This window comes from Bos indicus x Bos taurus, chromosome 16, assembly GCF_003369695.1.
Source record: "Bos indicus x Bos taurus breed Angus x Brahman F1 hybrid chromosome 16, Bos_hybrid_MaternalHap_v2.0, whole genome shotgun sequence".
Classification (NCBI taxonomy): domain Eukaryota; kingdom Metazoa; phylum Chordata; class Mammalia; order Artiodactyla; family Bovidae; genus Bos; species Bos indicus x Bos taurus.
The window spans coordinates 10586600-10606475 of NC_040091.1; positions in this window are offsets into that span (position 1 = coordinate 10586600).

The following is a 19876-nucleotide window of genomic DNA, read 5'->3' on the forward strand; positions in this document are numbered from 1 at the left end:
TATAGGAGTTTCATTTTTTTGGTATAAGTTCCTAAATTTATTTTAATAAACTATTCAAAATTATCAGGGACAATACAATCCTTATGAACATCAACATTTAAAACACAATTGTGTTCATACTTAAACCTAAAATGTAGTTAAAATCATTCATAATTACTTTTTTTTTTTAAGAAGCAAGATCTACTTATAAATACTCTGTAGGAAAACTCTGTATACAGGCTGATAATTTCCTTTATATTTCCCAAGAAAAATAAAAGTAATCAATGCTTATGTGAGTCAAAATGCTGAATAAACACACATATTCACTTAAACATATGTGTTTATATACACATATGTTTAGCCTTTGTGTGTATGTGAAGCTTTTGTTAAATTCTGGTTTCATATAAAGTACCACATCATAAAATCAATTAAGAAATTTTCCATGAGTATCTCTAATTGTTTTAGTTTCATTAATATAGAATTACTTATTGTTAAAAATAAGTTAGCACTCCCCCATTTGCCTTCCCACTCCAGTCTTCTTGCCTGGGAAATCCCATGAACAGAGGAGCCTGGTGGGCTACAGTCCTTGGGGTTGCAAACAGTTAGACAGGACTGAGCCCACATACACATATGTGCCTTCCAGTTGGGAACAAAATGATTATTAGTTGTCCTGCAATCCATTCTCACCCTTTATCAGGGACAGCCAGTCAAAGTAACAAAGATGATCTAGTCAAATCCCCTTATAAGTGCTTATTATACCTCTCCTGGAAAATATATAAAGTTATTTACTAGTGGATAGTCCTTATCTGGTCTAAGTTAGATTATGTTAAACTAACCCAGTGTCTATGGATTTAAGGGGCATGGCTCCTTAAAATTTTCATGTAAGTGATGTAATTGTTGGCGTAAAAATTGGAAGGGTCTTACGACTGAGTTGTAGAGAAAGTGAAAGTGTTAATTGCTCAGTCGTGTCCAACTCTTGGCAACCCCATGGACTGTAGCCCACTGGGCTCCTCTGTCCATGGAATTCTCCAGGCAAGAATACTGGCTTGAGATGATATTCCCTTCCCCAGGCGATCTTCCCAACCCAGGTATCAAGCTCATGTCCCCCTGCATTGCAAGGGCATTCTTAACCATCTGAGCTACCAGGGACGCATTATGACTGAGACAGATTCCTTTTATGTAAAGAAGGACCACTTGTCTCACTCAGCGATTTAAGATGTTGAATCTGGGTCAGAAACCATTTACACAAGGCAAGAAAGGACCTGGGAGGTAGCATTGAAATCTTGGACTGCTTTGTATTTTCCCTCTGCTGCATATTTACTTATACACATAATATTATTAAAATGCTTAGAATTGGTTTCATTTCTCATTCTGGTGTGTCTGATATGACAATCTGGCACTTTGCTATAGCATCACCCCTGATGTCCATTTTTAATTGTGATATAATCTCAAGTCTTAAGCATAAGAATGGTACAAGGAACTCCTATATACCCTTTAACCAGACTTATATTTTTCCCAGTTTTTTCACTGTAGAAATATGAAATATGTATATAAGTGCACATACACTTTACATATTATACACATACACATATATAGTTCATTTATATTACATGTTATAATTAAATACAAAGTGAAGACCAGACATGAAAATTCCCTGAGCAGGCAAAACCAGTTATACCACATAAGCAAAAGTTAATTACCTTATTCTGCAAAATAAATCAAACTAGGGTTGCTTCTTAAAAATGTGTCTAAAAATCATAAATAAAACTTAAGCTCTTCTCTAAATTGGCATTCGGCAACATTTTTAACTGATTCCCTATCATTATGAAAATTCTATTTTATAATCTATCATTATAAGAATAAAAAGCCTCGGGTTTTCACTGTATAAGTTGTTCTATAATAATCTACCTCTGAGTTGCATTTCACTGTTGGTTTAGAGCTGCCAGATAGCAAACTGTTTTTATGTGCACACACATAACAAATAAACCCTGAGTAATTGTTTTATTAATCTAATGGTCTACCTTTTTCTTTTTCTGGATTTTTGACACACATACATATATGTTTTATATGTTTGTATGTACATACTTACATATGCATGTAAATATTATAAAATTGCTGAGACTGTGATATAGTATACCCTAAGTAATTTATTGTGTACTCTCTACACTCAAGGATAATGCATGATATAACTACAACATAATTATGAAGATTGGACATTTTATGATTAGTACAATACTAGTATTTAATCCAGTAATTCTCAAAATACAGTCAAGACACAGGATACCTTTAAGACTTGGTGAAATCAAAATCATGCTATTAACAATATTATTAATAACAAGAAAAAGTGATCTTTTTCACCATGGTGATATTTCCACTAGTGATTCAAAAGCTATGGTAGTAAAACTGTTGGTACATCATGAATCAAGAAAATAGCACTAAACTCTGGAAGTAATTACTGCATTTTCCACTCTCACAAATGTGCAGAAGAAAAAGCCAAATATATTCAAATCCATCCTTGATTAAGCAATAAAATTGGTAGACACTGAATCTCAACCTCTGAATATGCATCTTCTTAATAAAATATCTGATGAAGTGTGAATAGGTATAAAGCTCTTCTGATGCACATAGAAGATGATTGTCCTAAGAAGACACATTTGTACGTTTCAATGAAGCATAAAGACCAGCTGCTTCCAGAAAATTACTAGAACTAATCAATGATTATAGTAAAGTTGCAGGATACAAAATCAACACACAGAAATCCCTTGCATTCCTATACACTAATAATGAGAAAACAGAAAGAGAAATTAAGGAAACAATTCCATTCACCATTGCAACAGAAAGAATAAAATACTTAGGAATATATTTACCTAGAGAAACTAAAGACCTATACATAGAAAACTATAAAACACTGGTGAAAGAAATCAAAGAGGACACTAATAGATGGAGAAATATACCATATTCATGGATTGGAAGAATCAATATAGTGAAAATGAGTATACTACCCAAAGCAATTTATAGATTCAACGCAATCCCTATCAAGCTACCAATGGTATTCTTCACAGAGCTAGAACAAATAATTTCACAATTTGTATGGAAATACAAAAAACCTCGAATAGCCAAAGCTATCTTGAGAAAGAAGAATGGAACTGGAGGAATCAACCTACCTGACTTCAGACTCTACTACAAAGCTACAGTCATCAAGACAGTATGGTACTGGCACAAAGACAGAAATATAAATCAATGGAACAAAATAGAAAGCCCAGAGATAAATCCATGCACATATGGATACCTTATCTTTGACAAAGGAGGCAAAAATATACAATGGATTAAAGACAATCTCTTTAACAAGTGGTGCTGGGAAAACTGGTCAACCACTTGTAAAAGAATGAAACTAGAACACTTTCTAACACCATATACAAAAATAAACTCAAAATGGATGAAAGATCTAAACTAAGACCAGAAACTATAAAACTCTTAGAGGAGAACATAGGCAAAACACTCTCCAACATACATCACAGCAGGATCCTCTATGACCCACCTCCCAGAATATTGGAAATAAAAGCAAAAATAAACAAATGGGACCTAATTAAACTTAAAAGCTTCTGCACATCAAAGGAAACTATTAGCAAGGTGAAAGGGCAGCCATCAGAATGGGAGAAAATAATAGCAAATGAAGCAACTGACAAACAACTAATCTCAAAAATATACAAGCAACTCCTACAGCTCAACTCCAGAAAAATAAACGACCCAATCAAAAAATGGGCCAAAGAACTAAATAGACATTTCTCCAAAGAAGACATACAGATGGCTAACAAACACATGAAAAGATGCTCAACATCACTCATTATCAGAGAAATGCAAATCAAAACCACTATGAGGTACCATTTCACACCAGTCAGAATGGCTGCGATCCAAAAGTCTACAAGCAATAAATGCTGGAGAGGGTGTGGAGAAAAGGGAACCCTCTTACACTGTTGGTGGGAATGCAAACTAGTACAGCCACTATGGAGAACAGTGTGGAGATTCCTTAAAAAACTGGAAATAGTTATGATCCAGCAATCCCACTGCTGGGCATACACACTGAGGAAACCAGAAGGGAAAGAGACACGTGTACCCCAATGTTCATCGCAGCACTGTTTATAATAGCCAGGACATGGAAGCAACCTAGATGTCCATCAGCAGATGAATGGATAAAAAAGCAGTGGTACATATACACAATGGAGTATTACTCAGCCATTAAAAAGAATACATTTGAATCAGTTCTAATGAGGTGGATGAAACTGGAGCCTATTATACAGAGTGAAGTAAGCCAGAAAGAAAAGCACCAATACAGTATACTAACACATATATATGGAATTTAGAAAGATGGTAACAATAACCCTGTGTACGAGACAGAAAAAGAGACACTGATGTATAGAACAGTCTTATGGACTCTGTTGCAGAGGGAGAGGGTGGGATGATTTGGGAGAATGGCATTGAAACATGTATAATATCATGTATGAAACAAGTTGCCAGTCCAGGTTTGATGCACGATACTGGATGCTTGGGGCTAGTGCATTGGGATGACCCAGAAGGATGGTATGGGGAGGGAGGAGGGAGGAGGGTTCAGGATGGGGAACACATGTATACCTGTGGTGGATTCATTTTGATATTTGGCAAAACTAATACAATTTGTAAAGTTTAAAAATAAAATAAAAATTAAAAAAAAAAAAAAGACCAGCTGCTTCATTATGGAATACCAGTTTTGCATGGAAGAATACATGATAGCCAAACAAACTATGGTGTTTCTGGCCTGGGAATTTGGTATATATTTTCTTTAAAAATGAATGAATTGAACTTGTTACTTTAAGGGATTTGGCTACACATGTAGCCAATGATACAATTCAAGCTTTTAAAGAAAATGTTAAAATTGTTGGCAACTTCTAGCCACCACTGGATTTTGACAGATTACCAAAGTTTAAAGCTTTTGAGAAGTGGTCGGTGTGATATTATATTGTATAATAAAATTGTCTTATGTTTGGAATATCTGAAAACTTCACTTACCCATTCATAGTTACTGGAATAACTATGGATAGGTTTGGAGTTCAGTTAAACATCTTTTCACTATTTTCTTTGTACTTGACTCACTACTTTTTTTTTTTCTTTCTGTGTAACTCCTCTCCTGCCTTCACTGTTTTAAAGAAATATTCTTTATTACTCTATTCCTTCTGTAGGAAATTTAGCTACCCCTTTTGCATCATTTTTCCCTATGAGGTGTTAGGATTTTCATTCCTAATTTAGTCTACTTTAGAGTTAACTTTTTTTTTAGAGTTAATTTTTACCCACTAATTTGAAATATAAGTACCTTACAAAACACTATTTCCATTTACTCTCTGACACTTTGTGCTATTTTTTGTCATACATGCATGCATGCTTGCTCGTGTGCTAAGTCGCTTCAGTCCTGTCCGACTCTCTGTGACCTTATGGACTGTAGCCTGCCAGGCTCCTCTGTCCATGGGATTCTCCAGGCAAGAATACTGGAGGCCATGCCCTCCTCCAGGGGATCTTCTCCATCCAGGGATCGAATTTGTATGTCTTACATCTCCTGCACTGGCAGGCTGGTTCTTTACCAGCCTGGGAAGCCCATTCACAAACAAAGAATGAATTATAAAGTTTTTTTGTTTCTCCGAAGAGATAATGGGAGCTGGAGGCAAGTGTATATCTTTTAATCCTCACCATTTTTAGCCAGAGGTTGATGTTGCCTCACTTAAGAAAATCAGAAAATAGAAGCATAAGAATAATATTTACAACTTTGAAAATGAACACCAGTGACACTAAAGAGAAAACTGATTAAAAACGAGTCACTCCAGAAGCAGAGCTGGAAAAGTAAAGTATTGGAAAGGAGACCTGATTTTCGTGGCTAGTGATTTTTCAAAAAGTTTTGCCAGGTATTTGCATTAGTTTTCTGTCACTATGTGTGCTTAGTCACTAAGTCATGTCTGATTCTCTATGATCCCTATGGACTGTAACCTGACAGGCTCCTCTGTCCATGGGATTCTCCAGGCAAGAATACTAGAGTTGGCTGCCATTTCCTCCTCCAGGGAATCTTCCCGACCCAGGGATCGAACCCACAGCTCTTGCTGGGTCTCCTGCACTGGCATGCAGATTCTTTACCCCTAAGCCACCAGAGAAGCCCTTTCTATCACTACTGGGACACACTGCCACAAATTTAGGGACCTAAAATAACACAAATTTCTTACCTTCTACATCTGTGGAAGTCTGACATATGTCTCATGGGACCAAAATCAAGATGCTGACAGAGCTGTGTCTCTGCCAGAGGTTCTAGGGGAGGATCTCTTTCCTTGCCTTTTCCAGCTTTTAAAGGCCACCCACCTTCTTTGACTCAGGCTCCCTTCTTCCATCTTCCAAGCCTACCCTGTTGTGCCCTTCCGACTACCCTTCTACTGTTGTGATTCCTTCTGCCACTTCAATCCCTTCTCCTTCTGCTACTTTTAAGGGCTTTCATGGTACATTGTATCCACCTGGGTAATCTGGGCTAATCTGTTTATTTTAAAGTCAGGTGGTTAGCAGCCTTAACTCACCCTTTGTATGTTAACTAGTCACAAGGGAATCAAATGTGGGCATCTGTGAGAAAGCTGCTCTTTTGTCTACTACAGTTTTAGTACTTAAGGTGAATTTTAAAATAATGATATTTAAATTGCTAGCTTAATAATAAATGCAATACACATGACTATTCTTAGCTTTTTACAGTTTTCTTAAAGTATGGTCTGTATCATGCAAGTCACCTGCATCAAAAGTCAGCAGTAGTGTGTCCTGTTCTTAGGATCACACCCAGCTTTAAGGAAAAAGAACTTGGAAGACAGGTTCCAGTATTCTGGATTTTAACAAGAATCCTACAGAATTTTAACACACAGCAAACCAAAGGTTGAAGTCTACTGATTCAGCCCACTGAAAAAGTTAAGGAAATGGGAGAAGTTGAGAGATTTAAGAGGTAATGGGGCACAAACTAACTTGAACTATCCTTAAGTAGGCAACTTAGAGGAGAGTAACATTTAACCAGTATTAAGATCATATTTCCTGAAAGAATATAAATAGTGAATAATAAAGAGATTCAAAGAGAAAGGATATGCAGTGTCCTACAATTAACCCTGAAAATTCACTGGAAGGACTGATGCTGAAGCTGAAACTCCAAAATTTTGGCCACCTGATGCAAACAGCTGACTCACTGAAAAAGATCCTGATGCTGGGAAAGATAGAAGACAGGAGAAGGGGACAACAGAGAATGAGATGGTTGGATGGCATCACTGACTCAATGGACATGAGCTTGAGAAAGTTCCGGGAGATGGTGAAGGACAGGGAAGTCTGGCGTGCTGCAGTCCATGGGGTCACAAAGAGTCAGGCACGACTGAGCTAGTGAATAACAACAGCATGTACATGCATGCGTGCTCAGTTGCTTTGGCTTTGGTGGTGTCCAATTCTTTGCAACCCCATGGACTGTAGCCCGTTAGGCTCCTCGTCCATGGAATTCTCCAGGCCAGAATGCTGGAGTGGATTGCCATTCCCCACTAGGGGATCTGCCTGACCCAGGGATTGAAAGTGCATCTCCTGAGTCTCCTGCATTGCAAGAAGATTTTTTTACAGCTGAGCCTCAGGGGAAGCCTCGCAATAAGTACATTACTTCTAAAATGTTTTAAAAAATGAAACTTGAATGATAAACTAATTATTTAAAAAGCAAAAAAATAAAATGTATTCTTGGGAAGCCTAAAGATTCAACAGACAAGCATCTGAATAGTTCTAGAAACAATGGATCCCAGTATAAATTAGTAACAAGATATATGATTTGTTCTAAGAATTATTTGCTACTTTTTTAAACATTTATAGTACACTTTTTACATATTATATGTAGAAACTTAACACTAAATAAGTTGTGTCACATATAAAATATATGTTTTAATTTATAAAAAGGAACCAGTGAGCATTTTAAATAGTAATATTCCTATTTCCTCCTTTCTTATTTATGCATGAAAAGTCTGGCCAGAGTAACTATACTTAATGAACAATCATTAATCACCTACTGACAGACACTTGCAATAAAAGCAGAGTGCATGGGAGGAATTTCAAAGTGTCTCTGGAATTGCCCCGAAACTTCAAGTTCTTTGAAGTGATGGAAAAGTTCATAAAGACATTGAATGCAGAAAACTGAAAATGCAACTTTAAATTGCAATCAAGTCATAAAGAAAATGTGATTCATCATTTATCATTTTGGGTCTTTTAAGCACTAACTCTAATGGGCTCTCTGTATCTGTGGTGCAGAATTTGTAATGGCTTTAAATTAGTATCTCTGTGACCAAGTCTAAATTTTCCTCTTAGACTGTTACATGATTAGGGGCAGAGATTATATCATGTATGTATGTGTGTGTTTGTGTGTGTGTGTGTGTGTGTATGTGTGAACCTAGAGCTCAACAGAGAACCCAACATTTAATAGATGTTGAAGAAAGGTTTGTAGCATGTGTGAGAGACAAAAAGAAAGGGCAGAAAGGCTAACTTTTAAGAGCTCTTTCTAAAATGTCTTTTTATTCAAGAATAGATTTCATTTATTTAAACAAGTAAGTTGTACATTCTCATTTGTTGGTTTGTTTAGTCATTAGTATTTCCCACCACAAATATTACAGATTAATTGAAAGCATGCATTAATAATTGTATAAATGCAAGAGGAATATTTTCCTTATATGTTTTTCTCATACAGCTTACAAGAGTACTGAAAATTTTACTTCAACAAGCTTATTAAAGTTAATAGAATATTTTAATGGTATATATTCATATTAAAGAAGCAAATGTATTACTAAGTAGGATTTACCAGAAGAAGCCTAATCCTGTAAATACAATTCCAGGGAGGCAAAAAATCATAATGTTTAGAATTTTAAAAAGAGATTATCAGGCATTCATGGTCCTAATAATCTGTTAATAATGTTTTTCTTGAAATATAGGTATTGCAATATGTAGATTAAAAATATTTTCTTATGCTTAAGTCTATATAATACTTTTAAAAATAGAAGAGATTTCTGTTGCATTTTTCATATAGCCAAGAAGACCTGTATTAAACTATATAGTAGTTTAATATATTATGTAGGGGATACATGTTAAATAAGGAATTTAAACTCAAAACTCATTCAATATTTTTGTCACTAATTAAATAAGTATTGAAAGTCATTTTAACAATGTTAAGAAAACATGCAACCAATTAAAATATGCCTAAATATGCTAGCAAAGCCAATCATTCCAAAAGTCCAAAAACTTAAATGTGAATTCCATAATGCTAACCAAACTTGTTAAAAGTATTAACCAGAAGTTGGGGGTGAATATAAAAGTAGGAAGACAAGTTGAGGCAATAACAATGCTCACTAAGCATCTGGTGACGCTTTGTGCAGCCAACCCTTTTTTGCAGGTGGGTTGAGCATCATTCATTGGTTCTGGCCAGTGGACTATTTTTTCTGGGATATGTCACTTTGGGTTTCAGGTAGTTAAGGGCTGTGTGCCTCCTCAGTTTCTCCCTTTCCTGCCACACTGACACTAAAAGCCATGTGTTCACATGGTGATATAATCTTGGGAAGGAGCCAGAATTTTCAAGTCACCAAGGATATGATGGCCTTATCAACCCCTGCCAGGCTTCCCAAGTAGCTCAGTGGCAAAGAGTCCACCTGCCAATGCAGGATCCACAGGAGACGTGGGTTTCATCCCTGGGTTGGGAAGATCCCCTGGAGGAGGAAACGGCAACCCACTGAAGTATTCTTGCCCAGGAAATCATATAGACAAAGGAGCCGGCAGCCTACAGTCTGTGATGCGCCATGCTAAGTCACTTTAGTTGTGTCTGACTCATTGCAACCCCATGGACTGTAACCCATCATCTCCTCTGTCCATGGAATTTTCCAGGCAAGAATACTGGAACAGGTTGCCATTTCCTCCTCCAAGGGATCTTCCCAACCCAGGGATCAAACTTGTGTTTCTCATGTCTCCTGCATTGGCAGGTGGATTCTTTACTACTGTGCCACATTGGATTAAACCAAGGACTTCTACATTTTATCTTTAGCCCAAACCCCTCATCACTAAACCATACACACTCCTTATAACTACCCTTTGAATGTACAAAGTTAGGTCCATTTCAGCAAGCTCCAAATTTTCTTATGACTTTTCCTCCCATGAAACCTGTCTTTCTTCCAATATTCAATGTCTTTAGAAGTAACCCAGACACTCCACAATCCTGCTGGCCAGAAAATGACTGGTTTTTTACCTCAGGCTCCACACCAATGTATCCCTGAACCCATCCATTGTACTTCCAAAATAATCTCTCAGACTGACAGTCTCTATTTCCATGACCATCATGATCTTAATTCAATTTTTAAATAACTATGACCTTAACTAATATATTTCCTTCTATCCGGGTCTTTTTCCCTCCACATTTGATCCCTACTAATCCATTTTCTAGATCACATGCAGAATAATTTCATCAAAACACTAGTCTAGTCTATACTGATTCTACTAGATCCCTTCACCTAAGGTAAAGCAATTGTTTATTTTTCTATGCAGGCACATGTTTAAAATAACTCAAATTATATGATAGATATGCATATAGACTTTTGGCTTTCATTTTGTATTTACATAATATTCTGTGTTGAGCATTTTGAGGACATTACAATTTTTACAAAAGGCTAATAGTGATGGCAATGTTAATTATAATAATTGCTAACTTTTATAGAATGGCTTACTGGCTTACATGCACTAATGCAATGAATCCTCCCTGCACACACAAGAATAAAGAATTATTATGATCTGTGCGTATAGATAAGAAAGTCAAGAAAATCCAGTCAGTGCTTCCCCAGGATTAATGGAAAAGCCAAGATGTAAACCCAGTCTAGAGGCTGAGCTATAATAATTGTTCAATTTATATGTGTGTGTGCTTAGTCTATCAGTTATGTCAAACTCTGTGTGATCCCCTTTGACTGTAGCCCACCAGGCTCCTCTCTCCCTGGGATTCTCCAGGTAAGAATACTAGAGTGAGCAGCCATGCCCTTCTCTAGGGCATCTTCCCAACCCAAAGATCAAATGTGGATCTCCCACATTGCAGGTGGATTCATACCATCTGAGCCACCAGGGAAGTTCTCATATGTGTGTAATAATAAATAAATACTTCTTTGGAGGAAAGAGAAAACTTATCATGTGAAATTATTTTGTGAATACATTTATTAGTCAATTTTAAAATTCATATTTTTATTAGTTATTTATTATAAGTGCCTCTGAAACAAGTGACCCATTGCACGCCCTTCCCTAAACTGAAACTCTTATTCATAAATGCTTATTTTCAAGCTATTAAAGTCATCTTTTAAAAGTTCCATTTACCTATGCTGGAAGTAGAATAACACACATAGGCCTAACACTTTAGGGCAGGCTGTGGTTACAACCACATTAATCTCTCTGCACAAAAGTACATCCAACTCTTGGTCTCATAAATCCTATTCCAGAGACACTTGCCACCTGTGAAGAAGGCTAACATCCTCCCCTACACCTTGTGCGGTTGTCACAGTGATCAGACAAGGGGTCCGATGGCATTATAAGGCACTGCTGAGCGGGCATCTGTTTGTTGTAGAGGCCACTGTCAGTTGTATTCTGGAACGGTGACATCTGAGACATAGGTATGTATCAGTAAAGCACCCAAAATTTAACTTGTGTTTTTTGGTATCACTATTATTATGTTTTCTGACTTCAGTTTTATCACAAATATAGAAGACGACTTGTCTCACAATTACCATCTTCCTTTTCTTCTATGCTTTGTTGCATGCCTAGCAGACTTCATGACATCCTGCTCCAGAATAATGTGTTTTCTTTCTGAATATCCTTCATGCCATTGTTTTCAAATGATTTAAACTGAAAGCTGATGAGGGAAGGGGTTCCATGATGAAGGAAATTCTGCTCAGACCAGGAACAGACCATGAAGGTGACACAATCTTGAGTTTCAAGGACAGTGTTCCTAATTTTGCTGATGTATGATACAATTCATCTCTGCATTTGCATATGCTTTCTCAGCTTTTCTGTTTACTGGGAGCTAAACCCACAACTGCAGGGACTCTGAAATTCCTGCTAGAGATTCACTGCTCCTGCCTTAGGTGGATCATTTGAGCTCTTCATGGCCTCTTCCCTTCTTTCAGGGTCTAAGTATCAAGTGGGAAATTTAACCTGCTTCTTAGGCTCAGGCAAATTGTGTCCTTAAGAGTTGTCAATCTCTTCATTTCTATGCAAGCTGTTTTCCAAAAGGGAAGTGCATAGGACCAATTCCTGAGATAAACATTCTGTTGCCAGTACGGTACTTCTGGTTGTCAGGCTCCCCACTGACTCAATAAATTTACTTTATTGATTTCAGAGGGAGAAGCTAAAAATTGATTAACCTAACATATAAAAAATATATTTTTTAAAGTTACCAGCATCATACATTTTTACCTATGTCTTTCAAAAATCATTATCTTTAGTTTTTGTTTAAGTGAGAAAAAGACACATGTATTTCCCCTCATTATTTGATTTTGATGTAAAATTAAAGGAAGGACAAAACTTATTAAATCTATGGTTTAACTTGGCAAAATAAATATGACTTGTCTGGGATCTGTAATACCATGGGCTGAAACAGAGCCACTCCAATTTTAAATTAAAGCTTAGGGAGTGAAAGTTGGGAGTTTGGATTCTTTGATCTTAGTTCTTAAAGACTTCACAAAAGGCAATTTTTCTATATTTGCAAAAAAGACCCATCACTTAATGTGAGGCAACCTTTCAATGACAACAGCATGAACATTATTTAAGTCAGAATATTAGTTACAATAATGCACTGTACAAGCTAGAAAATGACAGAAATTATAAACAGACTAAACTTGCTCTGATTCACGACTGACAGGAAGATTCAAACGCCCCCATAATGAGACTTTTCAATCTGAGAATTGCAACTCCTCAGACAGAAGAGTGGCCTACCAAATGAAAATTTGCAATGCTAAGGAGAGAAAAGTAGGGGGATTGAAAGTCATTTGTCATTGTAACACTTCCCTGTAGACTGAGCAGAGATAAAGGATTCTGTTCACATAAGAAATTGTGGTTTTAGAAAAGCTGCTTCTCTTCTACAGTATTACACTGGAACTCATGAAGTGTTTCCAGATAAAAACTGATAAAGTCTAGGAATTTATGAAAAATAGTTTCTGTGATGACCCACAATTGAACTCTGCATTCTAAAAATGAATAATATGAGGGGATAGTTCCTTAAAATGTCAAAAAATATTTATTTCACAAGTGATCCCTCTGACCACAGCAAAATGAGCCAAGATATGGAATCATATTAGCCCAGGTTAGCAAATTTATGAAGTACACACCATTTATGTAGTAAACTGTGGGTTTGCCTTTGTTGTTCCATGAATATGTTTTATTGTTTTAGACTTTTAAGTATTGTTTCTGTTTCCCACTGAACAGGCTTATCTGTTTTAGTTTAGATTCAGAAGTCAAGAGGTCAAATTTTGAAAATTCTTTCCGTTCAATATATGTTTACCTTAGACAACCGTATTCACATCTGAGGTTCATGCTTTGGCATAAGCAGTATATGCTGGATGAACTTTTAATTTTTGAGCAACCCATCTGTGCAAATAAATTGTGCAGGTCATAAATATCCTAGAATCTATTGAAATCCAGTGCAATTTAAAATTCTGCAGAAGTGATTAAAGAGGTCTTCAATTCACACACACATAGACACACACATACATATGCATATCAAAACTCAACTACTTCACAATAAGAAAGACTGATTAGTTGGATTTTGATTTCTTTTTATCTTAAAGTATATAGCCAATGCTGAAAATGAGAGTGTTAGACTCTCAGTCATGTCTGATTCTTTGCAACCCCATTAACTGTAGCCTACCAGACTGTCCCTTGGCAAGAATACTGGAGTGGGTCGTCATTTACTTCTCCAGGGGATCTTTCTGACTCAAGAATCAAACCCACATCTCCTGCACTGGCAGGGATTCTTTACCATCTAAGTCACTAGGGAAGCCCATGCTACTTAAGTATAAAATTTAAGTTGGTCTTGCTGGCAAAACTAATATATATATATACACACATATATATCTGTTATATATTAGAGTTTTGCCCTTAAAATCAGTATGGTTGGTTGACAGATTGAAATCTCAGACTCAAGGTCTTAGTTTTGATTTGCAGTTGCATCTCAGAAAAGATAAGAGATAAGTATTAGAAAGGATGTAAAGAAAAGAGATGTTCTGTATGCTGTTGGTGGGAATGTAAATTGGTTGAGTGACTATGTAAATCCATATGGAGATTACTCAAAAAATTACAAATAGAACTACCGTATCCCAGAAGGATTACTGGTAGTAAAGGATTACTGGTAGTAATCCTTCTGGGTATATCCATATAACGTGAAATTGGTACTTGGAAGAGATATCTATGTTCCTATGTTCATTACAACATTACAATACCTAAGGAATGGACAAAATGTAAATGTCTGTCAATGGATGAATGGATAAAGAAAATATTTTATACATAGGAACAACAGCAAATATAATGTTACATTAAGTTAAATATATATCTATATAATGTTATTTAATCTTAAAAGAGAAGGTGATCATGCCACTTGCAACAATATAAATAGACCTGGAGGAAACTATGCAAAGTAAAAAAAACAGATATAGAAAGAAAATGACAACCCACTCCAGTATTCTTGCCTGGGAAATTCCATGGATAGAGGAGCCTGGTGGGCTACAATCCATGTGGTTGCAAAGAGTTAAACACGACCTAGAGACGAAATAACAACAACAGAAAGGAAAAAAAAAAAACCTACATGACTCACTTATATGTGGAATTAAAAAAGTAATACATAATCAGAAAGTGGACTTATGGTTACTCAGAGCAGGAGATTGGGGAAATGATCAAAGGGTACAAATGCAGTTATTTAGGATAAAAAAGTCTAGAGATCTACTGTACAGTATGGTGACTACTATTACTAATACTGTACTGAATACTGAACATTTGCTAAGAGAGTAGATTTGGGGTATTCTTATCGCACAGAAGCACACACAAAAATGGTAACTGTGGTGAGGGGATGCTACATTCATTAGCTTGACAGTAGTAATTATTGCACTCTGAATATTGGGAGACGTAAGAGATATGGGGTCAGTCCCTTGGTCAGGAAGATACCCTGTAGGAGGAAACAGCAATCCATTCCAGTTCTTGCCTGGGAAATCCCATGGACAGAATAGTCTAGTGGGCTACAGCCTGTGGGGTCACAAAGAGTCAGATACAACTGAGTGACTGCACACCATATGTATATAAAATTATCATGTTTTATACCTGAAATATACACAATTTTCATTGAAAAATAAAATTTAAAAATGCAGCAAGCACCACCCCCTCCAACTGTTCAAAAGCATATCTATGCTTTTTCTGGCATGACTTTTTTATCCAAGAGTGAACCACATTTCTAAATTACTTCCTTCCCACTTTCTTCTTCAACCTTAGATAGCTGACCACTCTATTCTTAACTCACCTGATTTAAGTTCAATATTTTAGTGATTTTTTTCTTTAATTCAAAATAGTTCTCAGTGTTTATATATTCCATTTTGGGAACTGCTAGGACATATTAAGAGAGCATTTATAATACATATCTACTTAAAAAAATACAAAGAGTTTCATTTTATCTCATACAAGATGTTTATCATAACCCTACAAGATAAAAGACAGTCAAACTGATACTTAGACAAGTGGAAGGAGCAAATTTTTTTCAGTGCCCCAAATTACTAGCCACCATTTAAATGATAAACTACAATCTTTGGCAGACATAAAAAGTTTAAGATACTTAATAGGCAATGCAATAGTTATATTCAGTATTCAGGTTTTTAAGTGTTCAAATTTGCTTGATACTGAGTACTTAGTCTTTAGACTCTTAATTGATTGAACTAATATTTATTCAGTGTTTGTCACAGAAGAGACAGTGCCCAGGGTTAGAGACAAAACAATAAGCAAGATGTTGAAAGCTTCTGGCCTCAGTAAGCTTGTACACCAGCAAAGGAAATGAACAATAACCAGGTAATTCACACAAGGCAGAGACAGAGATGTGACAAAAGTGGTAGAGAGCATTCTAGAAGTGCTGAAGCAGAGGTAGGGGGTGAGGAGAAAACCCTGACTCAGGGAGTCCAAAATGTCTCTGATTGGAAGTGTTCTTAAAATAGAGGGTGTAGAGTGAAACAAGACTAGCCAAATAGTCTTCTAGTGTAAAGAAGGTAAGAAGGCTTGCAAGAGAAAAGATAAACACTTTAAGGAAGCAAAATTATTTAGGGCTACACATTAAAGTTCATGTGAAGGAATCAAGTTTTGTGATTTTTATCTTTTGTATGACCTGGCTGGTAACTTTATCAGCTGTGTGATGCTGAGCCAGAGTTTTTGTCTTGATTTCTTTACCTTTAAATAAATTAATGCATAAATAAATAAACAATGGCAAAATGAAGACAAAAGAGTATAACAGCAGTACATATTTCACAGTGATATTTTCATTAATTAAATGTGTTAATATATACAATTCACTTAGAATCTTGATGTGATACTTGATATATATCATTTTTCCTCATATATTATTTTAAAATTATTATGATTAATTATCAAATAGTTTGGGTAGGGTCACTACAAAAGAGGAGTAACAATAATAAATATGAATCTTACTAAAATCAGTGAGTCTGTAGGGTGAAAAAATAAATTAGAGGACAATGATTAGGAGCCTCTCATAAACTTCATGGGACTTCCTGGGGGCTCAGACCGAAAAGACTCCATCTGCAATATGGGAGACCTGGGTTTGATCCCTGGGTCAGGAAGATGTCATGGAGGAGGAGGGCATGGCAACCCATTCCAGTATTCTTGCCTGGAGAATCCCATGGACAGGAGCATGGTGGGCTACAGTTAAAGGAGTCACAAAGAGTCAGACATGACTGAGCAACTAAGCACAGCACAGCACAGCACATAATATTAATGAGGGTGGATGGTGACCTGGAGTGGGGGAGTAGTAGAGATTTGTTAAAAAAGAATGAAGAAATCCAATAATTCTCAACATTAAGAATTACTATTATATTTGGATTTAGGTGAAAGAATGTGATCTAAAATGTCAACTTTAGGGGCTTCACTGAAGATATTGCAGTGACAGTTACTAAGATGGAGAGAGAACTGGCACAGAACCATTTCTGCAAGGAGAAGATGACACTTTCGGTCCATCGAGCCTTCTGAAAAAAAACAGCATAGACTATCAGATCAGATCAGATCAGAGCAGTCACTCAGTCGTGTCCAACTCTTTGGGAACCCACGAATCACAGCACGCCAGGCCTCCCTGTCCATCACCAACTCCCGGAGTTCACCTAGACTCATGTCCATCGAGTCAGTGATGACATCCAGCCATCTCATCCTCTGGTGTCCCCTTCTCCTCTTGCCCCCAATCTCTCCCAGCATCAGAGTCTTTTCCAATGAGTCAACTCTTCGCATGAGGTGGCCAAAGTACTGGAGTTTCAGCTTTAAGCATCATTCCTTCCAAAGAAATCCCAGGGCTGATCTCCTTCAGAATGGACTGGTTGGATCTCCTTGCAGTCCAAGGGACTCTCAAGAGTCTTCTCCAACACCACAGTTCAAAAGCATCAATTCTTCAGCACTCAGCCTTCTTCACAGTCCAACTTTCACATCCATACATGACCACAGGAAAAACCATAGCCTTGACTAGATGAACCCTTGTTGGCAAAGTAACGTCTCTGCTTTTGAATATGCCATCTATGTTGGTCTTAATTTTCCTTCCAAGGAGTAAGCGTCTTTTAATTTCATGGCTGCAGTCACCATTTGCAGTGATTTTGGAGCCCCCCAAAAATAAAATCTGACACTGTTTCCACTGTTTTCCCATCTATTTCCCATGAAGTGATGGGACCGGATACCATGATCTTCATTTTCTGAATGTTGAGCTTTAAGCCAACTTTTTCACTCTCCACTTTCACCTTCATCAAGAGGCTTTTTAGTTCCTCTTCACTTTCTGCCATAAGTGTGGTGTCATCTGCATATCTGAGGTTATTGATATTTATCCTGGCAATCTTGATTCCAGCTTGTGTTTCTTCCAGTCCAGCGTTTCTCATGATGTAGCCTGCATATAACTTAAATAAACGGGGTGACAATATACAGCCTTGACGTACTCCTTTTCCTATTTGGGACCAGTCTGTTGTTCCATGTCCAGTTCTAACTGGTGCTTTCTGACTTGCATACAAATTTCTCAAGAGGCAGATCAGGTGGTCTGGTATTCCCATCTCTTTCAGAATTGTCCACAGTTGATTGTGATCCACACAGTCAAAGGCTTTGGCATAGTCAACAAAGCAGAAATAGATGTTTTTCTGGAACTCTCTTGCTTTTTCCATGATCCAGCAGATGTTGGCAATTTGATCTCTGGTTCCTCTGCCTTTTCTAAAACCAGCTTGAACATCAGGAAGTTCATGGTTCACATATTGCTGAAGCCTGGCTTGGAGAATTTTGAGCATTACTTTACTAGCATGTGAGATGAGTGCAATTGTGTGGTAGTTTGAGCATTCTTTGGCATTGCCTTTCTTTGGGATTGGAATGAAAACTCACCTTTTCCAGTCCTGTGGCCACTGCTGAGTTTTCCAACTTTGCTGGCATATTGAGTGCAGCACTTTCACAGCATCATCTTTCAGGATTTGGAATAGCTCAACTGGAATTCCATCACCTCCACTAACTTTGTTCATAGTGATGCTTTCTTAAGACCCACTTAATTCACATTCCAGGATGTCTGGCTCTAGGTCAGTGATCACACCATCGTGATTATCTGGGTCATGAAGATCTCTTTTGTACTGTTCTTCTGTGTATTCTTGCCACCTCTTCTTAATATCTTCTGCTTCTGTTAGGTCCATACCATTTCTGTCCTTTACCGAGCCCATCTTTGCATGAAATGTTCCTTTGGTATCTCTGCTTTTCTTGAAGTGATCTCTAGTCTTTCCCATTCTATTGTTTTCCTTTATTTCTTTGCATTGATCACTGAAGAAAGCTTTCTTATCTCTTCTTGCTATTCTTTGGAACTCTGCATTCAGATGTTTATATCTTTCCTTTTCTCCTTTGCTTTTCGCTTCTCTTCTTTTCACAGCTTCTTTTCCTTTCATTTGTAAGGCCTCCCCAGACAGCCATTTTGCTTTTTTGCAATTCTTTTCCATGGGGATGGTCTTGATCACTGTCTCCTGTACAATGTCACAAACCTCAGTCCATAGTCTTGATAGATCAGGCACTCTATCTATCAGATCTAGGCCCTTAAATCTATTTCTCACTTCCACTGTATGATCATAAGTGATTTGATTTAGGTCATACCTGAATGGTCTAGTGGTTTTCCCTACTTTCCTCAATTTCAGTCTGAATTTGGCAATAAGGAGTTCATGGTCTGAGCCACAGTCAGCTCCTGGTCTTGTTTTTGCTGACTGTATAGAGCTTCTCCATCTTTGGCTGCAAAGAATATAATCAATCTGATTTTGGTATTGACCATCTGGTGATGTCCATGTGTAGAGTCTTTTCTTGTGTTGTTGGAAGAGTGTTTACTATGACCAGTGCATTTTCTTGGCAAAACTCTATTAGTCTTTGCCCTGCTTCATTCCGTATTCCAAGGCCAAATTTGCCTGTAACTCTAGGTGTTTCTTGACTCTCTACTTTTGCATTCCAGTACCATATAATGAAAGGGACATCTTTTTTGGGTGTTAGTTCTAAAAGGTCTTGTAGGTCTTCATAGAACTGTTCAACTTCAGCTTTCAGCTTTACTGGTTGGGGCATAGACTTGGATTACTGTGATTGAATG